This window comes from Panthera leo, chromosome C2, assembly GCF_018350215.1.
Source record: "Panthera leo isolate Ple1 chromosome C2, P.leo_Ple1_pat1.1, whole genome shotgun sequence".
Classification (NCBI taxonomy): domain Eukaryota; kingdom Metazoa; phylum Chordata; class Mammalia; order Carnivora; family Felidae; genus Panthera; species Panthera leo.
The window spans coordinates 56504613-56524475 of NC_056687.1; positions in this window are offsets into that span (position 1 = coordinate 56504613).

Genomic DNA, 19863 nt, shown 5'->3' on the forward strand with positions numbered 1-19863 from the left:
CTACTAATCTTAACATCTATTGATGTTTTTTTTGGTTGAATTAATCATTTTTTAAAGTTTCCAAATGGTGATTTTCTAAATGAATTGTTCCTTCTATATTCAGACATTGACATTCTATTGTATGTGACAGTTTCACTAGTCTCAATTATCAGTGTGGACTTTTAGATTTCTATTTTCTTTAATGAGTGAAAATTAGTAACTATTGTTATTTATTTAATTATATACTTTGCTTTAAAAATGATGTTTTTGGGGGTGACTGGGTGGCTCAGTTGGTTAAGTACCTGACTTCGGCTGGGGTCATGATCTCACAGTTTGTGAGCTGGAGCCCCACTTTGGGTGAGTTCCAGCCCTGTTTCAGGTGAGCTCTTGCCCTGCTTCAGATGAGCTCTATGCCCAAGCTTCGGGTGAGTTCCTGTTCACCCACTTCAGGTGAGCTCCCCTTCTCTGTCTCTACCCACCTGTCACTTGCTTTCTCTCTCTCTTTCAAAAAAAGAAAGTAAAATTAATTTTTTTGCAATATAACATACCTTAATAAAATGATTCTATTTTAAGTGTATTGTTCTGAGTTTTGATAAATATATACACATCTGTGTAACTACCAAACCAATAAATATATAGATCATTTCTTTCACCTTGCGTTTATTTATTTTTTAGTAATCTCTACACCTAACATGGGGTTCAAACTCACAACCTGGAGATCAGGAGTTGCATGGTCCTCTAGCTGAGCCGGCCAGGCACACCCATTTCTTGACCTTAAAATGTTCCTTCATGTTTCTTTGCAGTCAGCTCTGCACCCCCCTAACATGACTCCAGGCAACTTCTTTTGTTTTTGGTCACTAAAGTATGTCTTTTACCTATTGTGGAATTTTATGTAAATGGAACCTTGCTATAACAGAACCATTTTGTGTCTGGATTGTTTTTCTCATTATAATGATTTTGATACTTACCTATGAAGTTGAGTGTATCAGTAGTTTTTTTATTGCTGTGAATTTTGCCATTTATGTACCAAAATTTATTTATCCATTCACCAAACAATAGACATTTTGGTTGTCTTCAGTTTGGAGATAAAGCTGCTATGAACATTCATTACAAGCCTTTTTGTGGACTGTATATATGCTATTCTTTCTTTTGGGCAAGTATTTATGGTTAGAGTTGCTAAGCCATATGATTATATTTAACTTTATTTATGTATATTTAGCTTTATAATAAATTGCCCAGCTGTTTTCCAAAGTGGATGTACCAATGAATATTTCCACCTGCAACATGTGAGAGTGCCAGATGTTTCACATCCTTATCGATAGTTGAGAGTGTGTTTCTTAATTTTTACCACTCTAGTTTGTATGCAGTGATATCTCATTATGGTTTATTTTTTTGTATTTCCCTAATGACTCAAACATGTTTTTATTTATTTATTAGCTATACATATATCTTCTTTTGTGATGTGTCAAATATTTTGTTCATTTTGTATCATGTTGTTCATTTTCTTCTTACTGATTTGTAAGAACTCTTATATTTGTAATCCAATTACAAATATCAAGTATTTTCTCCTATTTCTTCATTTGTCTTTTAATTTTCTTGAGGGTATTTTAGGAAGAGCAAAAGTTTTTATTTGATGTACTCCAATTCAGTTTTTTTAATGTTGTTTTTTGTGTGTTCTCACTGAAAAATCTTTGCATATTCAACAACAGCCTCAGTGAGAGTCCTAGACAGAATTCTGAAACCTTTCTCTATGATATTCTGTGTTCTGTAGCGCTCTGCCCTGTAAATCCCATCTGTTTCTACATTCCAGAACTCCAGTCTTTATCAAGAGGTTTTCTTTTTCTTTCTTTCTTTTTTTTAAGTTCCTAAGTCACTTGAGCTAAGTTACTAAAGTTACTGTAACTTTATTCACTATATTCACTATAAGTCTTTTTAAAAGACTATATTCACTATAAGTCTTTTTAAAATTTTTTTTGTTTATTTTTGAGAGAGAGACAGAGAGTGAGCGGGGAAGGGACTGAAAGAGAGGGAGACAGAATCTGAAGCAGGCTCCAGGCTCTGAGCTGTTAGCACAGAGCCTGACACGGGGTTTGAACTCATAAGCGGTGAGATCATGATCTGAGCCAAAGTTGGATGCTTAACCGACTAAGCCACCCAGGTGTCCCTTCACTATGAATCTTTTATGCTCTGCTTAGAGTTCAGTCCAGGAAGTATCATAGAAAGTCTGGGTGACTTTTGAGCTCACCTAATTGATTTCCCTTCTCTCAAGGATGACAGCTATATGCTGCATGTTACCCAATGTGTCAAAATGGCTCTGTGTATTTTTTCCCGTTTGTGGGTATGGTAAGAGGGCAAGTTCAGTGCCAATTATTGCATCAAGGTTCAAATAGAAGTTCTATAATAGACTATTGATTCATTTTGAAATAGGTATTTAAAAAGTAAAATGTAGGGGCACCTGGGTGGCTCAGTCAGTTGAGTGTCTGACTCTCGATTTTGTTTGGCTGAGGTCATGATCTCACAGTTCATGAGATTGAGCCCTGCGTTGGGCTACATGAAGACCGCATGGAGCCGCTTGGGATTTCCATCTCACTTTGCCCCTCCCTCGCTCACTTTCCATCTCACTTTGCCCCTCCCTCGCTTGTGTGGACTTTCTCTCTGTCTCTAAATAAATAAATAAACATTTAAAAAATGTAAAATGTAAGCTGCAACACCATTCTTTCTAAGCGATTGCATCTTATAAAATTAAATCCCTAGATGTCTGAAGCTCTAAAGTATACTCTGAAAAATCCTACTGAGCACTGCTCTGTTCTAGTTGGAGCTCTATATCAGCTTTTTCTCAAGTCAAAATAGAGTCTCAGCATATGGTGTCCAGAATAGAAGCAAATGGAGCAAATACTTTAATATACTTTCAGGTATCAGGATATTAAATACATGCATACAGAATATGTGGGAGGGTCCTTCATGATAAATAGAAGTCCATACACATTCTTAAAAGACCTAGTAAATAACTGAATGCCTTACCCTATAATGCTGAGCAACCTTGTGTTAAAAATATAAATTTGAAGATATATTGAAGTGTAATAATGTGCAAGGAATAAGCTAATCTTCAGAAGATAAACTTTTGCGGGGCGCCTGGGTGGCTCAGTCAGTTGAGCGTCCGACTTCGGCTCAGGTCATGATCTCATGGTTTGTGAGTTCGAGAGCTGCATCATGCTTTGTGCTGACAGCTCAGGTCCTGAAGCCTGCTTCAGATTCTGTGTCTTTCTCTCTCTGTTCCTCCCCTGCTCACACTCTGTCTCTGTCTCTCAAAAATAAAGATTAAAAAAAATTTTTAAAAAATAAGATAAACTTTTGCTTCTATGGAAAGTTTTTCACTTAACTTATTCCATTCCCCCTCCCACACACACTCTTTTAAACAGCTCTTTTTAAGGATTATAAGTCACAGTATTTTTGAACCATAAAAATTGTTCATTGTGGATTTTTTACCCTGTCTTTATCCAGTAGAAGTAACGTACATTACTGAGCTTTGACTGTGGTAATGAAGATTTTTTTTTATGCCACATAATCTTTATCACAAAAATTATATATATTGCTAAGAGTTTTGAATGAGGAATGTAACTATCTCACAGAAATTTATGTCATTTCTAGATTCTCTCACTAGATTCTCCCACAAAATTTTTGGTCAAATTGTTCCAGCCCAGTATTATTATAGCTAGACACACAAGAAGGTGTTTAAAGGAAGTATAAAGTTACTTAACTTTCACTTTATATAGCAGAATACATAAATTTAGATGGACTGCAGTTCACTGCCCTCTTTGTCCCCATTCCTTTCTCTTTTCCTTGGCCAGCTTAATGGGATTTATGCAGTAAAGGAGGGAGCATGTGATATTGGCTGGCAACAAAGCTAATGCTCAGTACATACAAGTTATCTGTGCATATTGTATTTTTCTGAACTATTGACTATTGCTTAGCAATTAAAAGACTCTCCATCATGATGACTTAGTTTACACATTAATAAAATATATTAAATCTAAAGAAATATCTTTATTTGTGTAGCAATTTCAGAATTTTTTGAGGGTTCTTAGGAAACACTATGAAATCAAATATTTTCATGATGACAGAATAGAATTACTTTCCAATTTCCCTACTGTATCACAAAGCTAGTGCTTCTAAATTTTCATGTACAGGATAATTACGTAGAAGGTGGGCTTTCCCTCAGATTTGCTGATTCAGTTGGTCTGGGGTAGGGCCTGAGAATTTGCATTTCTGAGAGGTTCCCAGGTGGTGATGATGGTGCTTGGAGGAGCACTGCTTCAGGAAACTGTATTATCGGAACAAAACTAGTTCTTTAGGCAGACTATTCCATAAGTAGTAAATATATTTGCTCACTTGGCTAACTGCCTGCCTTTGAAAATGAATTATAAATACTGATTTTCTCTTAAGTGTAAGTGTTTTAATTACTGTATTTGTAACAATGATATTTTTGGGGATGATGCAGTTTACATCTATTATAATTCTTTCCACAACTAAAAAGGTTCTTTATTCTAGGAAAGCCTAGGCTTTTGTATTTTATACAAGTTTTATGTTTGTTTATTTTCCTTGCCAGGCCAGGTCTGATTTATGAATTTGCTCTGAATATATGCCTGCACTGTGATATGTAAATTAGAGTGCTATAAGTCAGTAATTCAGTTCAACTGTACATTGTACCAATAACTTCTTTTTTCCCTTTTCTCTACAATATGGTCTAAGATTTTCACACCATGTTCCTTTCTTTCACACATTGATCATAATGTACTATTTTCCACTGCTAAATGGAAATAAATTTAAATGTAGATTATTAATTAAAGCCTTTTCATCAAAATACAACTTTTAAAAGATCACTCTCTTTAACACATTTGATTCAATTATATGCTAATTTAGACTTCTTACTAAACCTTTCTTTCTTTCTTTATTGTTTTCTCCTTTCTAACACACATACATATGTATGTGAGCACACACACACGATATATATACATGTATATATGCCACTGTTTAGCCATTATAATATCAGTGTATTTATGTAACACTTGCAGTTACAAACATAATGTACAATAAAATGTAACATTTACATAAAGTAGAGAGATAAAGCATGTGATTTCCTCTCTGTCACACAGGAAATAAGCATGGCTTAGTTTTATGGGAAATTTGATGTTTCTTTGGGGTCAACTGTTTGGCATGAAGAATATCAATCATACAATGATAGTCCCTTTCACATCCCATACATACACAATGACATATATTCAACCCTTTATCTTTCAAAGGTAATCTTATTAGTGGTGATTTTATAACTTTTTTTTTACCTTTCCAAAAATGATTATTTTAATATCCATTATCAATAAAGTGAATTTTAGAATTATCGAGATAACAAGTTAGAGTCAACTGTCACATACTAAGTATCAGTTATAAAATGACATTTTTTATTTTGGTTCATAGGAACCTAGGTTCAAGAATTTGGGTAAGGGATCAAGCTAGTTATAGAATAATAAATAAATGAAATTTAAAAATTATAGAATGAATCATCCCAATTACAGAAAGGGAAATTGAATTTCAGAGGTTCTAAATGACAAGTTCCACAATCCAATTTGGCAGAAAGCCTTATTAGAACCAAGGTGTTGTGATTTCTAGAATTGTATTTTTGTCACTACCCATTTCAGAAGCATAAATTCAAAAAGAATGGTGACCAATAAAAATGGTATGACTCTTATATTAGAAAACAATGTAGAAAATATTCTCTTCTTTTTATCTGTAGCCTCCAAACTTTAACTTTCTCATCTTTATGCTTAGACTATAAATAGTTGAAAGCTTTAAAGGAGATATTAGCATTGTTGACTTTCAGGAAGAAGTATGTAGCAATGGTTTATTTAGTTACCATAGTATGTCCATATGAATAGTCACCAAATCATAGTAGTAAATAGAGATATCCATCTAAACACATGCATCTCATAAGTACAAGAAATGACATATTACATAATTTACTTTGTCAATATTTCTGGTGCATTTATCACATTATACTGGGTACTGAACTCTCAAAAACATAATGTTCTTACAGAATAACTTATGTATAGAATTTCTGTGTTATTTCAAGAATCATCCTGTGAAATAGCACTATGATACACTTTCCTAAGAATAGAAAGTGAAACCAAAAACGAGGTAATCACATCAGGCTATAGGAGTAGAATGATCTTAAGCAGTATCACGAACATTTAATCAAAGTAAAATTATGTCTAGATTCTGACAAATATCCCCTTATTAGCAACACCAGCCTACTCTGGGGGAAAAATAAATTTTTAAAGGACTTCACATGTGAGGTTGAATGCTTCCAGCTTCCATGATATTTTTTTTTCCACCTTATTTAATCCCTACTGAGATCCTTGTCAGTCGTTCTCATCATAAACTTTTGGGATCTTAGAATATTAACATTGTAAGGAATCTTTGAGTACATACAGATCAACTTTCACTTCATAGATGAGGGAAACCCATACCCAGAGGAAGGCATGACTTTGAAAACTTGCACAGTGATTTGTATGAGAATGGACAGTAGAGCCTCTGCAGATGACTTCCACACTATTATGTACCAATTACTTGGTCAAGACAAATGGAATTGCTGGTGTTCTGGGCTCCATGGTTACCCATTCTTTGTTTATTCCTCTGTGTCACTTTGACACTTACTGTTCACAGTAAGTTAAGTCCTGAGCACAGGAGGTTTATAATGTTCCATAACTTTCAATTCTATTGAAACATTACCTTATTTATTATAGCAGCAGCTCAAAAAGAAACTTATTTTAATATTAAAAAACATGAAAGTGATGATTCAGTTTGGAGTGTTAAAGAAAGTTGAATAAATTGGTATCTATAAAAAGCTGCTTCCTATTGGGTTAGTACAAAGAGTGAACTTTGAAGAAGCCTATAATTAAAATCTAAATTCTCACTTAGTTTTCATATAAGGGGGCCAGGATCCCCGCTTTTAAAAAGATGACTCTTTAAAACAATGACTAAACGTCTTATCTTGTTCAGTCCAACTTCTCTTTATTCCTTCTTCCATAGAACTGGTAACATTACATTTTTAGGTCACTAACTCAAACCTTGGGGCTTTGCCATGTTGTGAAGCAAAGGATGGGAAAGGAACTATGATGTAAATGTTAACGTCTGAGTTCAAAGAATACTGGACATAGCCATGAGCTAAGGCAATTTATTTCTTAAACTGATAAAATAACAACAGGCAGAATCATGTATTTTCAAAAGGTAAAGACAAATTCACATGTGATTATTTATTATCAACATCCCAATGGAAGGTAGGGTAGAAAGTAGAGGAGGAAGTTGTAAACTTGGGGTGAGAAAGTCTGGATTTAAATTACCAGTCTGTCTCTTTCCAACAAGGTGACTTTAGGTAAATTACTAACCCTTCCTGAACCTCAGTGTACTCATCTGTAATATGGAGACAGTTATATCCATCTTCTCTGCCTACTCAAGTATGCACACATATGGCATTATTATGATTATTAAAGATGATAATAAATTTAAAAATGCCTAGAGTATCATGTGATATGTAGTTGTTAAAATGTACTTGAAATTTAATGGTAGGACATAATGAATGATGTAAACTCATACCTGGATATTACAGACTAAGTATTCTGGATATCTCAATCCTGTCATATGAACATCAATATTTTAACTCACTTGGAAAGTACCTTTGAGATTATGGCCAAGCGGTAGAACACATTTTAGTCAGATAGATGAATATATAGTCCTTTCAGCAGTTGATATAGGTGCTTTATGAAGTAGACATATCCTGAGAAGAAAGGGTGCAAAGATATCTATCATTTGAGTCATTTTCTCATTGGCTCCTACCAATTTTTAAAATGGTGTTCCAAAGGGAGAAAATGGTTCTGGGATCTAATAAAAAGCAGACAAAGAGAAAAAATGTTGTGAAAGAGGCATCAAATTTTCTCTGTTTTGCAGTGAGCTGTGTCAGTTTTAGGACAGACAGTATACTCTTTGGATGATAGAAGAAGCACTGTGGCTGACTCTCATAGCATCCCTTGGTAGAGCTGAATCACCAGTAGTAAAGTACAGGTTAATGATGTCATCCTGGGACTGGAAGTTCCTCCTTCGGGTCTATCTACAGGCTTATGATTTCATGGCAAATGAAAGGGTGAGATGAGACCAAGCCATGCTATTCACTCTGACACCCATGCTTAAACAATGTCAGGAGACAACAGGTGGGGAGTGAATATCATGTTTCCAGAATATTCTAGTCTGTTAACAAAGGTATCTACTGATATGATGAATATGAACTTTTCAAAAACATTCAACTGACTTTCTTCTCAGTTTTCTCTTGTAACGATAGCAAATTTCTACAAGTGTATTTTTAAAAAATGGAGTCCAGTTCTGTAACAAACATTGCATTTTATGATTCTAATGTTAAAAGGAGCCCCTAATTACTTCTAGCATGTTCGGATTCAGGATCATACTTAGATGAATGCTTATATGAATAAAGCTGTCTTTCCCATTGATCCTTCTCAGATGTATGGAAGGGACTTGTAAGTGACATGGGACAAAGAAGACATCTTTGGAGCACATGTTGTTATTCTACCTTTCTAGAATGCGGAATGAACATTAAATATCTCCATGTTCTTATATCATTTGCAAACTAATTTTTCCCCTCTAAGATTAACAAGGATGATCCAAACCAGGTATCTTAGAATCCTCTGTACCAGTGAATAGATCTGTAACATTCTGCAGAGTGGTAGAGATAGGTTCTCAAGTTTGGGCATAAATGGTGGTTCTCAGACACTGCTCAATAGGTCAGTGCAAGCTAGCACCTTGTGCTCAATTGAAGAAGCTTTTAGAAAGTATAGAATCCCAGGCCCCACACCCACAGTAGATCAGAATAGGGCACTGAGATCCATATTCTTTTTCCAAGTAGAGTGTGGTTTGGAAACAGCTGATCTAAGGTGTGCTGTACAGCTTTGAACCCTTCAGTACACACGGGCCTAAGGGATATGAATTTATTGGTAAGATATAAGAAAATATAGGCAAGATATGTTACCGAATGATAATAATTACACTCAAGCATTATCAGCTACAACTATAGGGTGTTATATGGAGGAACGCTAAAGTTTCAGACTTGAACACTTTCAGGTGTTCAGTTTAAATCAACAATGTTATTGAATGTCTTCTTGTACCCATTTGTATTTAGGGCTTCATTTGTACCTCAATGAAAAATTCAGTACCTGTATTTCAGTCTGTAGCAGGATAACAAGTATTTCCATTTATTACTTTTTCCTAAGACCTTTAATATGTAATCCTGAAGCTATTGTTAAATTAAACTTCAATTTGGTAGGAATGGACATCAACATTTTAAGAGGCCATTCTATTTTATTCATTTATCAAGCATTTATTGAATACCTGCAATATGCCAGGCACTAGACAAATGAACAGTGACTCATGAATAATGTTCCTTTTCTAATGTAAGAGGCTACAAAATCAGCTCACCTTAGTGGAAAAGTAAGTTACTGCTTTAAAAGGGGACAAACTTTTAATAACTTGACATAGCAAAATCAATTAAAAGCCAGGGAATGAAAGAATGGGAAAGAAAATGGAATTTCAGTACGGAAAAAATATACATTACTTATTTGGAAATGTTAACCAGATTAACGATATACTCTCTAAAATAAGACTTTACTTAAATTACAAAATCTAGAATTTGAATTGTAGGTTAAGTAAAATTCTGTGAATGGGTTTGACATCTAGTCATCTTTTGTTTTAGATGCAGGCTTCAAAGGCATTTTCATTACTTACTCATCAACTGTGTTTTGTTTCACTGGTTTCTGACAGACTAGCTGGCAGAGGATGCTTGGATATGTATGGATAGATAAAAAAAGAACAGATTATCAGTCAAGGAAAATTAGTGAACAAGGTAAATTAGACAGAGATCTGGAGTCATTATAGGTCTAGATCCAAAGGAAAATGCTGTATTCTTACTCTGAGGTTTAAAAATCCATACAAAAACATTTATTTAAAAAAAAAGAAACCTGGGGCAGATTACAAGCAGTTTATTAATTAAGAATGCATGATGATTTGATCTAATGATTTAAACCTCCAGAGACTTTTTTCCTCATTTACTAAATGGCTGTGACATACACACAATTCCAAAAATCCAAAGAGGTCTAAACAGAAAGATTTTTCATTAATCTGACAACAAACTCATTTGGCAGCAAAACTGGACCTGAACTGACCAGAAGAAATTTATGATATTACATATCCCACTTTCCCCAGTAATATTCCTAAGTATGCTTTTGCAGCAGAAATGTTAATGTGGTTGATTATACCTAAATCATTGTGTGTGTATGTGTGTGTGTGTGTGTGTGTGTGTGTGTGTGTCTATGTCTGTGTGTCTGTGTGCATCTGTGTGTCTGTGTGTTTAAAGTGGGACTTCAGTAAGAATCCCCAAATCACAGAAGGGTTGTTCTTAGCACTGAATGATTATAAAATTTATATGAAAGCAAAAGACCAAAAGTAAGCACAGCACTAGTGGAGACAAAGAAGCAGTATACAGCATGTTAGTGGTAATAATGTTCTCTGGAGCCAGACTGCCTGGTTTACAATCCCACCTATGGTACTTACTCATTGTAACTTAAACATGTTACTTAACCTCTCTGTGCCATAGTTTCCTCATCTGTAAAATCAGGAAAACAAAAATACCTATCTTATAAGACTGCTTTGAGCATTGACATGAGTTCATTTGCAAAGGGCTTAGAACAATACTTGACATAAAATGGGTTCATAGTGTTGATTAAAAACAAAAAAAAAAAGGTTGTGAGGAATTGCCCTATATGTCACACATTAATTAAGGCAGAATAATACTGCTGCGGGAAGAGGACAAAGCAAACTACAGGAACTAAATAGACATCCAAGGAGAGACTCATTCTTGGATTTAACTTTGGTTTTGTTTTTATAACATTCCTGTGACTTATTTATCTTATAACTGGAAGTTTGTACTTCTTAATCCTCTTGCCCTATTTCACCATCCACCAGATTGTTTACTATGAGTCTGTTTCTATTTTTTTTCATTTGTTTTGTTTTTAGATGGTGTATGCAAGTTAAGTCATATTATTTGTCTTTTTCTGTCTAACTTATTTCACTTACCGTAATAACTTGTTAGGTCTAGGTCCATCCATGTTATCACAAATGAGAAGATTTCATTCTTTTTTACAGCTCAGTAATAGTCTGGTGTGTGTGTGTGTGTGTGTGTGTGTGTGTGTGTGTGTATCCTATCTTCCTCATCCATTCATCTATCAATGCACACTTGGGTTTGGGTTGCTTCCCTATCATGGCTATTATAAATAATACTGCAATGACCATAGGGGTGCATATATCTTTTTGAATTACTGTTTTCATTTTCTTTGGATAAGCACCTAAAAGTGGAATTGCTGGATCATATGGTAAACTTTGATATATCACTGAGACTTACTGAATAAAACTTTGATATATATCTCTGAGACTTACTTCAGATTCCTGAGGGAAGGAGAAATATTCAATAAATAGAGCTAAGAATGGGTCATTAATAAGGAAAAAATGTGATTGTGTTTATCACACAAATTATACAAATCAGCTTTATATAGGTTGAGAACTTTAAAAAGCAAAATCCAAAACTTTAAAACTTTTAGAAAGAAATATAGTTGCATGCCTTTATGATCTTGGTTCAGATAATTTTTTATAAAAGATTTCAAAAGTACAAAACTTAAAAAACCCTGAACAATCATATGTGAAAATTAAGAGCCTTTGTTTCTCACAATGCACTTTAAAGAGAGTGAGGAGAGTGTGAGAAGTTATTTGAAATTCTTATAGTCAGCAGAGGACTATAATCAAGTATACATATATCCTATAAATTAAAATAATACAGAAAATTAATAAAATGGGCAAAAGTATTAATAGACACATCACAAAAGATGTATATAGCCAATAAACTTCTGAAAAGTCACCCAACCTTACTAGTAATTGGGAGAATGTTGATAAAGAACTTGAGATATCATTCTCCATCACTCACCAATAGAATTTAAGAAATCTTCTGATGGAACTGTCATTTGGAGAGGACACGGATCTTTTACCCACTTGTGGTAAGAGTGTAAAATGATACAACCACTTTGGAAAACAGTTTGGGCATTGTTTTATAAAGCTGAACGTTCCTGGATACATACCATTCTTAGATATTTTTGCAGGAGAAGTTCTTGCACGTATGTGCTGGAAGATGTCACAAAATGTTCATCATGTCACTGCTCATAATAGCAAAAAACTGGAGACAACAAAAGCATACATAGTGGAATGAATAACTATATTATGGAATTTTTATAAAATGGAGTAGCATACAGCAATAAAAAATTGATCTATAATTAGACATCATGGATGAATCTTAGCATCATAATCTGAGGTGAAAAAGGCAATACAGCAAGTATTAGAAGACTCCCTACTCTATGGTACTCTTTTTAAGAAGTTCAAAAACAGGGGCACCTAGGCGGCTCAGTTAGTTGAGAGTCCGACTTCAGCTCAGGTCATGATCTCGCAGTTTGTGAGTTTGAGCCTCGTGTCAGGCTCTCTGCTGACAGCTCAGAGCCTGGAGTCTGCTTTGGATTCTGTATCTCTCTCTCTTTGCCCCTTACCCACTTGTGCTCTCCCTCTCTCTCTCTCTCTCTCCCTCAGAAATAATAAATGAATAAACTTAAAAAAAAGTTCAAAAACAAAAACATGAACCAGTATATTGTGTACATATGTATGTGTGGGTCATAAACCTATAAAAACAAGTATCAACAAACAAAATTCCATGTTATGGTTATAATTCCTTTTACCATTTATCAATTGCCTTAACCCCTCTTCAGACCTCTTCGAGTCTTTTCCTTTAACAATAACTTCAACTGTTACTTTTATGCAGACATTATCAACCATGATATCTTGGATTTGTTGAATTTTATAGATTGAAATCATTCTTTTTGAGAGAGAGATATTTATTTATTTCTCCCCTTTATTTCTTATAAATGATTCTCTTCACCCACCACATTGCTTTTTTTATATTTATTTAGTCTGAATGAACTAACAAGAAATTTTTTTAACCTTTAAGCCCCAAATTAAAACATGAGTCTGATGAATCCAAGACTCATGAGTTTAGATACCACGATTGTACCTATTGTAAGTACACTTCCTTTCTGGGTGAAGAAAAAGCATCTATAGCTTTTTGTCTATAGACAATCTCTAGAGAAAGATGGTCTTCACTCACATATCAACTATGATACCTACATGCTATGCAACTCTGGGCAATTTACCCTACCTTTCTGAATTCAATGCCTCATTTGTCAAATTGCCGTCATAATGATATTCATCTCAGTGTATTTTTGTGAGGTTAATTGAGATAATACAAAGTTCTCAGCTTTGTTATGTTACATAGGAAGTGTTAAAATTAAAAACAGTTATCTACTAATACTATTAATAAGCAGGCTGTTCATTTTTATAGTAAAGTGAAGATGGGTGTAGTTTATGAACTGGTTACAAAATCAAATCATCCTACCACTTCGGGTTAACACATAAGTAAAGATTGTCCATAAGACTTTTTGCTGTAATCAGTCATGTATACATATCCTGGAAGTTTGCCATGCCACAAAGAATAAGCATTAGTCTACACATTTCAGTAAATCATTCTATAATTGCTACTCCCTTCATCCCTGTTACAACCTTCTCTCCCTTAATACTACAGCAGTGACAGTTGAAGGTTTCAGGTAAAATAAAATACTCCTTTTTTTAAATGTTCTCATAGTATCTTGTGCATAAGTCTGTTATCATGCTTTTTACACTGTAATTGTTTTGTAATGTCTCTTTCAATAAAACTGGAAGGAAGCAGAGAGGGAAGGAAGAACAGGAGAGGGAGGAAAGAAAGAATAGCAAGAACAGATTCAGAGACTCTTTATATTTTCCTGAATTCTGTTGCAGGTGTTTGGATTTCTCCTTCCACTCAAAAATAGAATATTTATTCTCTTACATTTTCATAGATGTTTGGAACTTTTTGGATTTGTATTAAGACTTACCCCATTTTTTAAGCATTATTTATATTGCAAGCATTTGTAATGCCTGTTATTATTTATACGCATTATTCATAACTTTTGAAAGCTATTGTATGCTCAGTTCTTGCTAGTTATTGACAATTCTTGCCTAATGGAATACCAACAATATCTGTGTCTCTCTCCAAAAGATAGGGTATTTTGTGAGATGTATTATAATGGTAAATAATAATCATTTCAAATACACTAAGTATCCATGTCTCTCTCCAAAAGATAAAGTATTTTGTGAGATGTATTATAATGCAAATAATAATCATTTCAAATATACTAAATTAAGTTGATGGTGACCAGAAAGTTGACAGCCAGTATTTAGTAGAAACCTATAAATATAATAGGCTCCTGAAAGAGGGAAAATAACACATAGTCATGCTATGATTTAGGTGAACTTAGCTAACTTTGTTTTATGGCATGGCTTCTAAGATCTCTGTATACATTTTCTTAAAAGATGATTTTCTTGAAAAACCTATTCATTTTTCTGTTTAAAGAATGCCAGTAGTGTGTTTAACATAGGTGCAATTCAATAATAAAGTACTATCTCCATCCCAAGGAGACCATAATACTAAAATATGTTTATCTTTTAATACCACTTCTCTTACAGACAAGATTTACTTTAACAATGCAAAAAATAATAATAATAAAAGCAAAACAGAACAAAATAATAGAAAGTGTTAAAAAACTTTTAAAATTTAACTTATTTTAGCAATGGAGCAAACGAGACTGAACATTTCTGTGCTGTTTTTGCAGTGAAATATCATAACCTTGTTTTAATTATGACAAAACATCAGGCAAACCTAAATTGAGGAGCACCATACAAAGTAAATAATGAGTCTTTTTCAAAATTTCAAGTTCAGGGGCGCCTGGGTGGCTCAGTTGGTTGAGCTTCCGACTTCAGCTCAGGTCATGATCTCACAGCTTGTGGGTTCGAGCCCCGCGTTGGGCTCTGTGCTGACAGCTCAGACCCTGGAGCCTGCTTAGGATTCTGTGTCTCCCTCTCTCTCTCCGCCCCTCCCCACACTTGTGCTCAGTCTCTCTCTCTCTCTCTCTCTCAAAAATAAATAAACATAAAAAAAAGTCAAGTTCATGAAAGAAAAGGGGAGAGAAAGCAAAGTCACACATTGGAGAAGAACCAAGAGAAATAACAGATACAACATGAGATCTAAGATACGATCCTTGAACAAAAAGAAGGTGTGGAAAACATAGTAGGGAAAAAGGCATAGTAAAAAAAAAACTGGTGCAATTTGAATAAAATCTGTAATGTGTAGTTAATAATGTAGTACCAATATTAATTTCCTGGTTTTATAATTGTATTTTGGTTACATATGGTGCTAATATTTGGGAAAGCTGAATGGAGGATATATAGGAATTCTCTATATTATTTTGCAACGTTAAGTCTAAATTTAGTTTAATATATAAAGTTTAAAAACTTTTCTAACTTTTACCAGCTTTATAAGTTGAATAGTAGAAAAGTTTTTACGGGAGCCCAAATCCCTAGTTTTCTTTTCCACACAGTACACTACATCCCCGTCAGAGTGAATATTCTCTAGATTAATTAGTGAAGCAAGTAAGTTTGTATGCTTCTTTTTATATTATCCTGAAATATTTGCAACTTGCATAAATAAATGTCCTAATATTAATATTTTAATAACATTAATGGACTATAAGCAGAAAAGAATCCCAAAACAAGTAATGAGTTAAATAAAATAAATCAAAGTGTCTCTTAGAAATACTACCAGTCAAATCTATCTAATCAGCAAGAGAGCTCATATATAAATTTGGATTAGATATTTCCAATAAGACTGAGTTATTGACCATGTCCTATCAAGGCAAATTTGGTGGTAAGTTACCATTAAAAAAAAAAAGTCACATCCGTTCCATTATGACCTGGCATCCCTAACTTGCAACAACCAGAGGAAAGAAATTGTGGGAAAATGTCAAATTCCATTAAACCTGTATGTAAATCCATGGATTAAGATAAAAGGGCACATGGAAAGAGGTTTTCTGAAAGAAAAGTCTAAATGAGACATAGCCTGAGGCTTAGAAACTTCTACACTGAAAATCTAATGACATTCAAGAAATAAAATCCTTGTTAAGTAAGAGTGATGTAAATTAACAACAACAACAAAAAGACTATTAGTGTATGAATTTGAGCTCAAGTCAGTTTGCAAATAATCTAGGTAGGAAATATTTTTGAAACTTGTTATGAGCCAGGTATTCTGTTTTGCCTGAACATTGGTACTGATTCACCTCTGCAACCTTGGGCAATTAAATATCTTAGTTCCCAAATGCCTAAAAGTGGGACAATTCCACTTAAATTTTTTTTATTATTATTAGTTTTACATTATGGGAGTTTTGATAAATGGAGTTTTGATAATGTATGGAAGGATTTTAAGTTCTAGGAAGCAAGGCATAAATATTTTCTTAGTCACTGTTCTGTATAGAAAGAAGCTTTTTGGTTTGCTGGAAAAAGCGAGAAAACTCACCATGTTTTGAGTTTTGAGAAAGAGTCTACCAGGTGAAAAAGAAATCTGAAAATACTCTTCAGGATGCCAAGTTGGAAGAATAGAATTCCCTCACTTATTTCCTCTTATCAAATAATAAAATGATACACTAAGTGGAAAGTGAGGGTATGAATTCTTTGCTTAGAATTCTTGTCTTTGGTCTGAGAGATCCTATTTAAGTAAAATGGCCAAGCTGAAAATACTGGTAAGCACTCTGAATGCCTTTAAACTATGATAGTTTTTGTGAGTTCATAGGCAGCAACATTTGTGTGTGCTTTTGTCCCCCAATAACATTATTAAAACAGTAAGTGAAAAATTGCAAGAGCACAAGAATAGTCCTAGAGGACATAGAAAACATGGCCTTTAATAGAAAAGGATTTTTTTACAAATAGGTTGATTTCACAAAGGATCTCTTGGATTGTCATGTTTTTCTCTCTAAGGAGGAGTCTGATTTTCTCAGAGTGAGGCAGAAACAAAACAGAAAATCTCTTGTGAAATCATGTTTTAAACCACATTAACTTTCCACTGTGAGGACAGTGCTTCAGCCACAGCATATGTATACCTATGGTTTCTGAAAAGGAATGAGTTCAAGAGATGAACAGTTACTGGTTCTGGTTGAGAATTTTGCCCCCTGAAAACATAATACCCTGGGTTCTCGTAGTGTTAAAATGTTAGCCAAGTTCACTAGTAGTCTATTTATCTCTGTTTCATATTTCAGTAGGTTACCTCTTCCTGTGGTGTCACAGGAGACTTGGCATTAAACAAGGATCTCTAAACAAAATCCCTTCGGTGGGGAAGCTGAATGTTAACAAACACAAACTTAGGGAGGGAAGTGACTATTGATGACAAGTTACTGTTCTGCAGGAACAAGCAGCCATTCCTTGAGAACTGGATGTAGCTCAGCTTGCTTGAGACGTTTGGGGGCTTTCTGTGCCTCTGATGTGACCCAAATATGTATCAAAATTGAAACACAAGTAGGAGATCTACAGAGAAATCACTCAAGGTACAAGGTGAATTTTTAAAAGCCTTCATTTTCTGGATGCAAACTTAGTTATGACCATTTTCCTTGTAATGGAAAGTAGCTCTCTCCTATAAGAGTAGATCTACCTATTGTTTCTTTTTGTCTTATTTCTTAACACGTTTTCAGTAAGACTTAGCAATTTATTTATCTAGATTAGCAAAAAATAATAATCAAAATCCCACCTTTGAATGTCTTAGTTTTCTAATGAGTAGCCACTAATACAAACATTAAACCACTGTATAGTCCTGGACCAACAGCATTGACATAATCTTTGAGTTTGTAAGAAATTCAGAGTCCCAGGCCCCACTCCAGCACTACTGGGTCTGCATTTTAGTAAGATCCTGAGGTAATCTCTTGTACATTAAAGTTTAGAAGAACTACCTTCTATTAGAAGGTATTAGATTGGCAGATGTCTTTTCACTTCATAGCTGGTAATTATAATTGTTCTTTAATTCTGACAAATTAGAAGCTTCATTATTATGTATATGATATATGTATATGTATAGCTGTATTCTTGAGGTTTATAATTTAGAACTTACCGGAGATATCCATGTAAAAATTAAGGCTACAATTGGATGTGTACAAATCATAGTTTAATTTTTTTACATATACAAGTATATAAAAATTTATCAGGGATTTCCTGTTGTCAGAAGTCAGCCTTTTTTTTAATTAGGTGTTTTTATTTTAATTCCAGTGTAATTAACATACAGTGTTATATTGGTTTCAGGTGTACGATACAGTGATTTAGTAATTCTATACATTTCTCAGTGTTCATCATACTAAGTGTACTCTTAGTTTTCTTTACGTATTTCAGCCATCCTCCCATCTACCTCCCCTCTGCTATGCTTTATTTTAAATGAGTTCCCTCAGTTAAAGTTAAGAAATAAGCCTTTTGATTGAAGGATTATATAGTGTATTCTCTACAGATTGCAACATAGTTAAAGGCAACATCCCTTACTTGATGCCAGACACTATAATTAGCTAAAAATTGAGCAAAAGAAAATGCAGACTATAAGCAAATCTGTTCATTCCTTCAGGGAATGACATGGCTCATGATATCAGCTAAATACTAGGTATATAACAATAAATAGCCTATTGTGGGCTTAAATAAATATTTGTTGAATAAATGATTATGCTCAAGTGTAACTCTCACTTGCTTAGATCACAAGTCCCTATCTGGTGGAATCATTTTGAACTCCCAGGCCTGCCTTTGCCCTGTAGGATCCTCAATTGCCATTATCTTTCATCCCTTCCATCATGTATAACGCTCTAAATTCATGAGGTGGTATTTCAATATGTAATTGTACTGACTTTGCTACTACCTTTCAAAAGTATATAAGATATCGCTACTGGGATTTGACATGTATCATCCCTCTTTACATTGACGCAGATATTGCTCCCACTGAGGAGACAGAGGGCTTTCTCCTTAATAGATTTGTTCACTTTTATTAGTCTTCCAAATGAACAGCAGCATTTCAGCCTTGTAGCCTTCTCTTAAATAATTTGAGAATTTGAGACATCTAGCAAAAACATTTAGTCAATAAGTATGTGTATACAGTACCCACAATAGATAAAGTTGTTTTTAGGTCACTTTTGGGGAATAATGGACATGAATGAGAACAAACATGAAACTGACAGATGGTGATAACAATTAGAAGGAAATATATAAACAAAGAGATGTGATGGAAATAAACTGGTTGTGGGAAGCTATTTTAGGGCAGGATGGTGACTGAAGTTCCCTTCAGGAAGTGATGATGCTTGAGGCTTGTAGAAGTAGAAACCAGAAAATTGTAGGGAAAGAGTGAGGGAAAGAAAGGAATCAAGAGTGGTATGTAGGATTTAGCTTGAGTAACTACATGGTTTGTTTTGTGATTTTTTGAGACAGTGGGTTCACAATAAAAATGAGTGAGTGAGTTAATAAATGAATGAAAATATTAATGAAAAAGTTAATGAACCTATGAAAATTTTCCTGTATCTGTGAGGATATTTGAGTGATAATATCACAGTGCCCCATTCAGTGTTATTCCTCGTAAATTCTACCAGTATATTGTCAAAGCACCTTGATTCTTTCCTACTTCAAGGTGAGTTTCCAACACCACCACCCCAGTCTGGGGCATTCTCTTGGAGATTGGTAACAAACGACCTTATCCTCTCTATGTATTAATTGCCATAACCTTGTATTGATTCTAGTAGGCACAACTAGTTCTGACAATCCTGAAGG